We start from the raw sequence: 13,406 nt of genomic DNA, 5'->3' as shown, positions 1-13,406 counted from the left end.
CTGGAAATTGACTGTTTTACCCCCAAGACATGGTGATATGAGGCTGAAATTCACACTGTATATTCACCCAATGAGCCTTTACAACATATGTGAGTCTCAGCCTCCAACTCCAAAGCTGTCCCCGTTCTGACCCTGGTCAAAACAGTAAATCAAGTATGAATACAGTGTAACTCAGAAACACTGAGGAGCAGGGGGCTGATATTGATACCTGTTGCTCCTCACTTACCTAGGAGTGTGCCATGTCAATCTCAGCCTCCTGGAGCAATGCCCAGGGGAGATATATTAATTTTATGCATAAGGTGTCCACCCGATGCTCGGGACCTGTTTAAACGTATGGCGAAGTGACAGCCTCGAACTGGCCATTAATATGTGGACACATGATTTTACAGTTTTTCTCGATTGCTAAGACACATTTCTTGAAAGCTTCTCTCCTTTTCTCTAAACTGTGAACACAAACCCCAATTTTCAAGCTACATTCACAAAACCCTCAGACTCTTCTTGCAAAACCAAACTTCCACCTCAAAACAGTTCAATCTGTGCCCAAAACTGAACTTTGTTGTCAAATCATGCCCCAAGTCAATCAAAATTAAAAACACTACTGAGCAGCCACTAAACACTACATAGAAAAATAGAAAACACAATGCTCAGGACATGAAGCTGAATGCATGTTGCAAAACAAAAAAACTTGCATTTAGCACTTTACACAAAAAAAAACAGAAATCTTGTGCATTAACATGTAGCACTTGTACAGTACAAAAAACAAAGATCTTTTGCATTTACAGTACACATATTATTTGTTCAAAACAAACAGAAACCGTATGCATTTGCCACTTGTGTACAGTTCGGCATTGTCCTCACGGACCATATCAAGAATTAGGGTCTCTTGGTGTGGGGAGAACATACCTGTCCTCACACCCTTATGTGACAGTCTTTCAATTCTACAAAAAGAGAAGATGCAGTTACAAAAGATATACATGGAATACTAGGCCTACAGACAGTTAGACTAACCCTCCATTACAATACTACAGTACATTGGCACAGTGATGTACTGAAACATATATTTACTTACAGTATATACTGTGGTACAGTATATACTGTAATATGCCATACAGTAATTTGCTCTCAACATTTACATACTGTACTATAATGTCAAAAAAGACCTGTTCTCTTCTCTAAATCTTCGGATTATGGTGGACACAGTGAATCTAGCGATGTTTGGTTGTACACTTTGTCCGGCCTCCCTCATGCTCATACCATGGACAAGAACATGGTCAATCACAGTAGCTCTGAATTCATCAGATATTACTGCTCTTTGTCTTCGCTGACCACCTCGACCACCTTGACCTCCTCGACCTCCTCTCACACAAACTCTTCCTCTTAGATTTCTATCCATTGTAGTGCCTCTCAAATCAGTGCTCTCTGAACTGACTTTATATATTCCCTCACATCATTAGCCACAAGTGTTATCAATTTTGAGTTGTTGTGTTCAAGTAGTGACAACCGTGCTTTAATTGTGTTTGACTTTTGCCACCTGTGCTCACCATTATGCAGCACATGTGAATCACAATGAAAATGTGTTGGTAAGTTGTGTCTAAACAGGTGAAAAGTGCTCATGGTTTTGCCAAAAGAGTGATTGATTAAATCAGTGTGTTCAAGCAACAGAGAAATTGGTTCAGACAACAGGGTTTAGTGTTTTAGCAATTGAGAAAAACTGTAACTGAAATTTGCCCTTTTTACCCCAAGACGTGGCGCTACGAGGCTGAAATTCACACTGGATATTCATCCAAGGGGCCTCTACAACATATGTGAGTATCAGCCTCCTACTACAAAGCTGTCCCCCTTTTGACCCCGGTCAAAACAGTAAATCAAGTATGAATATAGCGTAACTCAGAAACAATGAGGAGCACGGGGCTGGCATTGATACCCGTTGTTCCTCAGTTAGGTAGGAGTGCGCCACGTCGATCTCAGCCTCCTGGAGCAATGCCCCGGGGTTTTATGAGCCGGGGTCCCAATCGTGGCACGCTCCAATTTGTCAAAACGTGTGACGATTGGACAGGGCGGATATTTTTGGCCCAATGGCAGCACGTTTGCATGGGCGTACAATGGCAATACGTCGAGGTCCAGCGCCGACTGGCGGACAAACGGCGGTACTGCGGAATGTACCGCGACTTCGGGGGCCGTTTGCGGGGCCCCCCGAAGGCCTAGATACTCCGTTCCAATTTGGCGCGGACCCCCCGGCCTTCGACCACCTCCCCGATTTTTCCCGGGGGGTCCGGGGGAGGCGGGGTGGATTTTATTAGACGGCCCCGTTTCGTACGCTCGCGCCAATGGACGCGTGCCTGAATTGGACACCCCTGGTTTTGTTCCCGGTCTGGGAAGGTTGAGGTGACAAAGGATCCCTGTCCTTTATGTAAAGTGTACATTTTGAGACAGGGTGGCGATTGCTTCTTTCATGTCATATTTTCCTGTGACATAGTCCCTGATGGTCTAGTGGCTAGGATTCGGCGCTCTCACCGCCGCGGCCCGGGTTCGATTCCCGGTCAGGGAATGCTCATGTTTAAGAAGCCGGTAGACCTTCAGAAAAGCAAGTACATTTCAGGAAAGGCTATTGGTTGCTTAATTTGCATTCATGTCATTCTTCCAGTTGCTCTGGTTCCCGTATCGTCTAGTCCTACCTGGGATTCCATTCAAAATCAGGGAATTCTGAGGTGACAAGAGATGTGTGTCAGAATGGAAGATATACTGGAATGATAAATAGAATATTAAATTAGAGCTTAAATGAATACTACTAACCAAGATCCTTGACTTGCTGTTGTATGTTTAACCTAGACTAAGGTGGCTATCGCTATGTTTGTAGGTTTTCGGTAGCTATAAACTAAATCAAATAAGTGCTTACTGCCTTGGCATTGGGAGGAATCTGGGTGACCAAGTGTCGACAGCAAACAAGAGAGAAGGTTTCCCAAAAATGCAAAGGGTCACTCTATATTTTAGCTTAGCCATAGGTTCCACTGAGATTTAAACTCAGATCACTGGAGTCAGAGTCCAGAGTGCTAACCTTTACACCAAGGAACCACAAAAGTGTCAGAAGCATGCCCCATACAAGTAGAAAGGCTAATCCTTAATCTTGGAAGTTGATGAAGATTCTGCTACATTAGAAATACAGCAAGTGAAACCTAGAGCTACAGCTATGGAAGACAGTCAACAAAGGAAAATCGGTTCAAGGAAGCTAAGTTGGGCCAAATTCAGATGAAAAGAATGACATCATTAATTTGATGGATGATGATGGCAATTTGGAGATGGTTAAGACCATGTTGACAGTTGAGATTAATCACCTCTTTGGAGGCTGTGTTTAGCAGCTAGTTGATTCTGCAGGAACATACTCATTCTTACTATTGCAGCGGTTCCGTGATTGTGTAGTGGCTAGGATACGCCGCCCTCACTGCTGCGGTCCTGGTTTTGTGGGGGCAATGGACATGCGCTCGGGTTTCGCGTGACAATGTCCCTGTCTGAGGGTGTGTAAAATGGGACGAGCCTGCGCCGGCGGCGAAAATCCGCCGGGTGGCGCTAGCGTACTGGCCGGGGCAAGGGGAACCAGGGTATTGCCATTGGGCCAAAAAATTTGAAGTATTGACATTGGACTAGGTTAAACAGGTATTGCCATTGGACACTTATTTTTCGTATATCCCGCCATTGGGGTCACATGATGCCCATCCAAAGGTATTGCCAGATGACACTTTTTGTGAGACTTGTGTTATTTTTCAGCGTCTACCCAGGGCTAAACCCGTGGGCCAGGAAAACCATCCGACACCTTCAGGGTGTGTGTGTGTTGGGTGGGGGAGAGGGTTTTTGCAATATGTACCAGGGGTATGTGCCCAAAAGATGAAATTAACAGGCTACTATGCCAAAAAGCTGAAATTAACAGGGTATATGCCAGAAAGCTGAAATGAACAGGTCATACTCCCAAAGGCCCAGTCAACAACATATCTCAACCCCTGACTTCTTCCAAAGGTTCCAAAATAGATCACCCATTAGAGGGCCAGCACCCACCATTTCTTTGTCTCTGGGACTACAGGGATGTGCACTGTTAATTTCAGACCTATAACCCCTTGCAAAATGGCTGAACTGCAGGTACACCACCATGGAGTTGGGTTATTAGTCTGAAATTTACAGGACACTCTCCTGGAGCCCCAAGGACCCTATGGTATCAATGCCAGCTCTTGGGTACTTGGCACTTTGGAGATAGAGTGTGTCAAAGCTTGCCTGGATATGGAACGAGCCTAACGTGTGGGGTGTGGGAAAAGGGCCGGCACCCACCATTTCTTTGTCTCTGGGACTACAGGGATGTGCACTGTTAATTTCAGACCTATAACCCCTTGCTAAATGGCTGAACTGCAGGTACACCACCATGGAGTTGGGTTATGAGTCTGAAATTCACAGGACACTCTCCTGGAGCCCCAGGGACCCTGTGGTATCAATGCCAGCTCTTGGGAACTTGGCCTGGATACGTAACGCGCCTAACATGTGGGGTGTGGGAAAAGGGCCGGCACCCACCATTTCTTTCTCTCTGGGACTACAGGGATGTGCACTGTTAATTTCAGACCTATAACCCCTTTCTAAATGGCTGAACTGCAGGTACACCACCATGGAGTTGGGTTATGAGTCTGAAATGTATAGGACACTCTCCTGGAGCCCCAGGGACCCTGTGGTATCAATGCCAGCTCTTGGGTACTTGGCACTTTGGAGATAGCTGTGGGTGGGTGGTAGGGCTCTGATATTCTGGGAGAGGCACCCCCTCTGGGTAAGCATTCAGCCCTGAAAATTTGAAGCAGATTGGAAAACCTTCGATTTTGACCAAATTTTTGGATTTGGCCTCAGGAGGCCAATTTCACCTCAAAGTCGATATTTGGACATCGTCCGATTTGCTTCAAATTTGGCACATTTGATGGGCGCGGGACACACACGTAGAATACGAATTCCCAGCCCCCTAGGCCCCACACAGGCCAAGCAATGGCCCCCTCAAATGTGTCAGCTTCACACACGTTTTATCATGTAAGGTGTGGGAAATGGGACGCCGTCCCACTCTTGACACGTTGTAACCAGTGACGTGCAGTGAGGGTTGGGGTTGGGGAGGCACTGACTCACAAGTCAGATTTACAAACATACAGTTGGATGCCAATAGGATAGGATGAGAGAATAGGATGCTGAAAACCATTTTAAAACACCAGAGCCACTGTATATTGCAGTATATCTTACCTTTACTTGTACATGACTTCTCGCTTTGACTGAAAGTCCAGCTTTGAAAAATTTCTTAGTTTAGAAATCAAATCCTCCATTTTCAGGGCGAGAAATGACAGCTTGTCGCTAAGCTCTACAGCGTCGCACAGCACACTTCTTGTGTTTACTTTTTGCACACAGGTTAGAGTTCACCGTGACCTGCTGGCTATTAGGCTGCTCACTATCGCCGCCTGCCTTGAGGCAGAGGTACTGCCTGCCTCAAGGCGAGCATTTCCCCTGTGGATTTGTCACATCAATAAGATGTAAATATTACACACATACGTAAAATACATTACTGAACACCATGGAAAAGAAGACGTATGCTTTTATTACATAAAAGTGTCCTCAACCATCATATTGGAAACATACACAGAAATGGGAACAAGCACGCGCAGAGGGCACGCGCTCAATCCAGTTTGTGAGTGATTGCGCAATCTGGAGGGAGGCTCGGCTGTCCGTGCCTCACCTCTCGCATCCGAAGCGACTCCGCTTATTTAAATAGGAAATACAGAATTTTCTGCCATTTTTACTATAAAAACGGTCAAAATACATTAAGAACCACACCAAAATCATAGTCCAGAGGACAAATATTAATACTTGTTATTTTATTATTTCGTTTCTTTATTCTCTCATGATGACAGGGGAGGCACAGCCTCACCTGCCTCCCCTGACTGCACGTCACTGGTTGTAACACTAGGGTGTGACAAAGTGACAGGGTCCCTATCTCCCAAGAGCACAGATATTCAAGGCCAAGGTTCACACTGCACACTAATGGGTAACCCAGGAATAAGGGGGTATCGATTTCAGGCCTGTACTCCTTAGCACTTTGGATTTTCACCTGATGTCCACGGACAAAACTGTCAGTTTGAGGGTCAAGACTTTTGACTTCGGAGCTGGGCTTCACATATGTTGTAGAGCCCGGTGGGTGGGTTATACCCTGTGAGTGTCAGCCTGATAACCCAATGCCTTGTGGGTGAAAATGCCAATTTCTCAGAAAATCAGGTGTCCACATATTTATGGCCAGTTGGGGGGTGTCCCAATCGCCATACGTTTGAATTGGAAGCGTGCGGCGATTGGACACAGTCAGCATTCAGTTGTCACATCTGCCCAGGGCATTGAGTTATCAGTCTGAAATCGATAAGGCACTCTCCTGGCGTCCAGGGAGTCATGCCATATCAATCTCAGCTCTCGGGTACCCGGCACTTGGGAGATATGCATAGTGTCATATCCAGCCACCTTTTAACACAGTTTAACATTGAGGGTGTGGGGAAAGGACCGGGCTCTGTCTCAGGGCTGGTGCGTGCTAGGGTTCTGATATTCGGAGGGAGGCATCCCCCCTGGGTGAGCGTTCAGCCCTGAACGCTCGACCTTCGATTTTGACCAAATCCTCAGATTGGGCCTCAGGAAGCCGATTCCACCTCAGAGTGAAAATTTTAACAACGTCCCATTGGCTTCAAATTTGGCACACTTGATAGCCATGGGGTACACATGAGGAATACGAATTTTCAACCTCCTTGGACCAACACAGACCCTGCTGTGAACCCCTCCCTTTATAGCCACTTATCTCCCAAACGCAGTGAGATGCGGGGCTGAACTTCACACTGCACGCTCCTGGGTAACTGAGGACCACGGTGTATCAATCTCAGCTCCCTCCTCCTAAGCATCTCTGAGTTATAGTGTAAAATATACTGGGGCAGTGCTTAAACAAGGGAGTAGGGATCTGTAACTCTGATATGTTGTTCCCCAGTTCTTGATGAACATATCCTGTGAATTTCAGCTTCACAGCCCACTGCCAAGACCCTCAATTGACCCCTAATTGGTCAAAAGGTCGTTTCCTTTGGCCCACCCGCCATACAATTGAATGGGGACCAGGGTGCCTGAAGTTGACACCCTTCATAATTACCCAAGGGATTGACCAATCAAGCTGAAATTGACAGTGGACACTCCTGTCCAATCAAGGAACAACATGTATCAATATCAGCTCTCTCCTCCCTACCGTCTCTGAGTTACAGTACAAAACATGTTGAAAAATGGGTAAAGCAATGGAGGGGGACGCTGTAACTCTAAAGGCACATGCATATGGTCTTTCTGAATACATGCTGTGAGTTTCAGCCTCACAGCTTACTGTCTTCATGCTCAAAGGGCCTCTTAAGGATCAAAAGGTCGGATTTGGGGCCTAACGCGACGTGTTGCCATTGGGCCAAGGTGTGTACAATGGCCACACGTTTGAATTGACAGTCGTATGGTCAGTATAGATAGTTGTAACAATTTCATTTCTGAACTGAATTAAGACTCCAAAATCATACCAGAGTATCAGCTGGAGCTCAGGAGTAGCCTGGTGTTGACGGCGTTTCACCAGGACATTGCTAACTAGGCCAGATGCAACCTGGCTAGGAAGGAAATGAGTTGGAGATTCAATGCTCTAGGTACTCATTTGTGGCTGTGAGTTGAGTAACCAGTCCAAGTTTCACATCATTCTGAGCTTCTAGGGCTGAGATATGACAATGGGAAAATCCATTTTTGGGGGGTTTTGGCGACCCCCTGCGGAGGCTCAGAAGCACTTGGAGACCTCAAACCAACTCATATGTGCTCCATGCCAGCCCTTTTATGACATATGTCAAGCTCAAGGCCGTAGCTCTTTCAGAAAGCAAAGTGACCTGTCATGGCCCAAGCTTTCGGGATGGTCTCAGATCCATTAAGGTTTAGACCCTTCTGGTGAGAATAAGTCAAAAGGGGTGAAAACGGTTTCCGGAGCACCTGCAGCTCCCATCTTCTAGATTCTTAAACTGGGGCCCAAGTTGATTGTTTGCCCCAAATCTGGGGGACCTGGGACCCTGGGAACCCCCTCAAATTGGACCAAGAAGTTTTGATTTTTAGAATGGCAAAGGTGTTGCCATTGGGATTTTACCCTTACTCCTCTGCCCTGGCCAAACGGTAGGTCCCAAGGGCTTAAGGCTTCAATATTTCTATCATGGGATCCTGCTCTATCAATATCAGTTGAAATATGCACGATTTGGGCTAACAGGGAGAAATGAGACCAAAAAAGACACTCAATTGGCCCTGTGTCCAAAAGCCGTACGACGTGCCAGAAGTGGACAGAAGCCCAGAAGACAGAAGTGTTTCGCCCCGAGTCGAAGGGTGAACGGCTTAAAATCGTTCCCTTCACGCAGTTCAAATTTAGTTGAGGCCAGGTGAGCCCGGTACCTCAGGATGCCAGGGAAAGGGTCTATAGGGCTGAAATTAACAGGGCACACTCCTGGGGACCCCAGAACACACATATTACAGTGCCATCTCTTAATTAGTTGGCACTTGGGAGATACAGTAGCCCTGTAATGTGGCCATGGTATGACTATATCTTGAGATTGGTGATAGCTAGGAGGCTGATATTTGGGAAACGGTATCCACCCTTGGTCTGCTATCAGCCCTGAAAACCTGGAGCAGATTGGACAACCTTTATTTTTGAGGTGGGCCTCCAGGCCTCATGAGGCGGATACATGAGCTCCGTGACACCCCGCTGTCCATTTACCATACACTCAATGTTATTCAGAGTGTTGGAAGTGGGCCTCCAGGGCAAAGAGGCCGGACTCATCCTTACTATGTCCGACTTTAGGGCCTCATGAGGCGGATACATGAGCTCCGTGACACCCCGCTGGTCATGTCTTAATCATCATACACATACACATACACTCACACATACACATGCACACACATACACATACACATACACATACACATGCACACACATACACATACACATACACATACACATACACACACCCACATACATACATACACATACACACATACACACACTCACATATACACATACACATACAAACACATACACATCACTCACACATACACATGCACACACATACACATACACATACACATACACACATACACACATACACAGACACATACACACATACACACATACACACACTCACATATACACATACATACACATACACATACACACACTCACATATACACATACACATACACACACATACACATGGACACACATACACATTCACACATACACATACACACACTCACACATACACATACACTCACATACACATGCTTGCAGTTGCATTATCTCAGAAACCCTTGATTGAAATATGTTGTTCCCTGGGTCTCCAGGTGTGTGCCTTGTGAATTTCAGCCTTTTTGGTCAATGCCTGGTGAGATATAATCATTTTATGCAGAAAGTGTCCAAAAAGTGAAGTGAAGTGAAAGAAAGTGGTACCTGTTTAAACGTATGGCGAAGTGACACCCTCGAACTGGCCATTAATATGTGGACACCTGATTTTAACTGGAAATTGACTGTTTTACCCCCAAGACATGGTGATATGAGGCTGAAATTCACACTGTATATTCACCCAATGAGCCTTTACAACATATGTGAGTCTCAGCCTCCAACTCCAAAGCTGTCCCCGTTCTGACCCTGGTCAAAACAGTAAATCAAGTATGAATACAGTGTAACTCAGAAACACTGAGGAGCAGGGGGCTGATATTGATACCTGTTGCTCCTCACTTACCTAGGAGTGTGCCATGTCAATCTCAGCCTCCTGGAGCAATGCCCAGGGGAGATATATTAATTTTATGCATAAGGTGTCCACCCGATGCTCGGGACCTGTTTAAACGTATGGCGAAGTGACAGCCTCGAACTGGCCATTAATATGTGGACACATGATTTTACAGTTTTTCTCGATTGCTAAGACACATTTCTTGAAAGCTTCTCTCCTTTTCTCTAAACTGTGAACACAAACCCCAATTTTCAAGCTACATTCACAAAACCCTCAGACTCTTCTTGCAAAACCAAACTTCCACCTCAAAACAGTTCAATCTGTGCCCAAAACTGAACTTTGTTGTCAAATCATGCCCCAAGTCAATCAAAATTAAAAACACTACTGAGCAGCCACTAAACACTACATAGAAAAATAGAAAACACAATGCTCAGGACATGAAGCTGAATGCATGTTGCAAAACAAAAAAACTTGCATTTAGCACTTTACACAAAAAAAAACAGAAATCTTGTGCATTAACATGTAGCACTTGTACAGTACAAAAAACAAAGATCTTTTGCATTTACAGTACACATATTATTTGTTCAAAACAAACAGAAACCGTATGCATTTGCCACTTGTGTACAGTTCGGCATTGTCCTCACGGACCATATCAAGAATTAGGGTCTCTTGGTGTGGGGAGAACATACCTGTCCTCACACCCTTATGTGACAGTCTTTCAATTCTACAAAAAGAGAAGATGCAGTTACAAAAGATATACATGGAATACTAGGCCTACAGACAGTTAGACTAACCCTCCATTACAATACTACAGTACATTGGCACAGTGATGTACTGAAACATATATTTACTTACAGTATATACTGTGGTACAGTATATACTGTAATATGCCATACAGTAATTTGCTCTCAACATTTACATACTGTACTATAATGTCAAAAAAGACCTGTTCTCTTCTCTAAATCTTCGGATTATGGTGGACACAGTGAATCTAGCGATGTTTGGTTGTACACTTTGTCCGGCCTCCCTCATGCTCATACCATGGACAAGAACATGGTCAATCACAGTAGCTCTGAATTCATCAGATATTACTGCTCTTTGTCTTCGCTGACCACCTCGACCACCTTGACCTCCTCGACCTCCTCTCACACAAACTCTTCCTCTTAGATTTCTATCCATTGTAGTGCCTCTCAAATCAGTGCTCTCTGAACTGACTTTATATATTCCCTCACATCATTAGCCACAAGTGTTATCAATTTTGAGTTGTTGTGTTCAAGTAGTGACAACCGTGCTTTAATTGTGTTTGACTTTTGCCACCTGTGCTCACCATTATGCAGCACATGTGAATCACAATGAAAATGTGTTGGTAAGTTGTGTCTAAACAGGTGAAAAGTGCTCATGGTTTTGCCAAAAGAGTGATTGATTAAATCAGTGTGTTCAAGCAACAGAGAAATTGGTTCAGACAACAGGGTTTAGTGTTTTAGCAATTGAGAAAAACTGTAACTGAAATTTGCCCTTTTTACCCCAAGACGTGGCGCTACGAGGCTGAAATTCACACTGGATATTCATCCAAGGGGCCTCTACAACATATGTGAGTATCAGCCTCCTACTACAAAGCTGTCCCCCTTTTGACCCCGGTCAAAACAGTAAATCAAGTATGAATATAGCGTAACTCAGAAACAATGAGGAGCACGGGGCTGGCATTGATACCCGTTGTTCCTCAGTTAGGTAGGAGTGCGCCACGTCGATCTCAGCCTCCTGGAGCAATGCCCCGGGGTTTTATGAGCCGGGGTCCCAATCGTGGCACGCTCCAATTTGTCAAAACGTGTGACGATTGGACAGGGCGGATATTTTTGGCCCAATGGCAGCACGTTTGCATGGGCGTACAATGGCAATACGTCGAGGTCCAGCGCCGACTGGCGGACAAACGGCGGTACTGCGGAATGTACCGCGACTTCGGGGGCCGTTTGCGGGGCCCCCCGAAGGCCTAGATACTCCGTTCCAATTTGGCGCGGACCCCCCGGCCTTCGACCACCTCCCCGATTTTTCCCGGGGGGTCCGGGGGAGGCGGGGTGGATTTTATTAGACGGCCCCGTTTCGTACGCTCGCGCCAATGGACGCGTGCCTGAATTGGACACCCCTGGTTTTGTTCCCGGTCTGGGAAGGTTGAGGTGACAAAGGATCCCTGTCCTTTATGTAAAGTGTACATTTTGAGACAGGGTGGCGATTGCTTCTTTCATGTCATATTTTCCTGTGACATAGTCCCTGATGGTCTAGTGGCTAGGATTCGGCGCTCTCACCGCCGCGGCCCGGGTTCGATTCCCGGTCAGGGAATGCTCATGTTTAAGAAGCCGGTAGACCTTCAGAAAAGCAAGTACATTTCAGGAAAGGCTATTGGTTGCTTAATTTGCATTCATGTCATTCTTCCAGTTGCTCTGGTTCCCGTATCGTCTAGTCCTACCTGGGATTCCATTCAAAATCAGGGAATTCTGAGGTGACAAGAGATGTGTGTCAGAATGGAAGATATACTGGAATGATAAATAGAATATTAAATTAGAGCTTAAATGAATACTACTAACCAAGATCCTTGACTTGCTGTTGTATGTTTAACCTAGACTAAGGTGGCTATCGCTATGTTTGTAGGTTTTCGGTAGCTATAAACTAAATCAAATAAGTGCTTACTGCCTTGGCATTGGGAGGAATCTGGGTGACCAAGTGTCGACAGCAAACAAGAGAGAAGGTTTCCCAAAAATGCAAAGGGTCACTCTATATTTTAGCTTAGCCATAGGTTCCACTGAGATTTAAACTCAGATCACTGGAGTCAGAGTCCAGAGTGCTAACCTTTACACCAAGGAACCACAAAAGTGTCAGAAGCATGCCCCATACAAGTAGAAAGGCTAATCCTTAATCTTGGAAGTTGATGAAGATTCTGCTACATTAGAAATACAGCAAGTGAAACCTAGAGCTACAGCTATGGAAGACAGTCAACAAAGGAAAATCGGTTCAAGGAAGCTAAGTTGGGCCAAATTCAGATGAAAAGAATGACATCATTAATTTGATGGATGATGATGGCAATTTGGAGATGGTTAAGACCATGTTGACAGTTGAGATTAATCACCTCTTTGGAGGCTGTGTTTAGCAGCTAGTTGATTCTGCAGGAACATACTCATTCTTACTATTGCAGCGGTTCCGTGATTGTGTAGTGGCTAGGATACGCCGCCCTCACTGCTGCGGTCCTGGTTTTGTGGGGGCAATGGACATGCGCTCGGGTTTCGCGTGACAATGTCCCTGTCTGAGGGTGTGTAAAATGGGACGAGCCTGCGCCGGCGGCGAAAATCCGCCGGGTGGCGCTAGCGTACTGGCCGGGGCAAGGGGAACCAGGGTATTGCCATTGGGCCAAAAAATTTGAAGTATTGACATTGGACTAGGTTAAACAGGTATTGCCATTGGACACTTATTTTTCGTATATCCCGCCATTGGGGTCACATGATGCCCATCCAAAGGTATTGCCAGATGACACTTTTTGTGAGACTTGTGTTATTTTTCAGCGTCTACCCAGGGCTAAACCCGTGGGCCAGGAAAACCATCCGACACCTT

This window comes from Echiichthys vipera, assembly GCF_963691815.1.
Source record: "Echiichthys vipera genome assembly, chromosome: 23".
NCBI lineage: Eukaryota > Metazoa > Chordata > Actinopteri > Perciformes > Trachinidae > Echiichthys > Echiichthys vipera.
Note: the sequence above shows the minus strand (reverse complement) of the source record.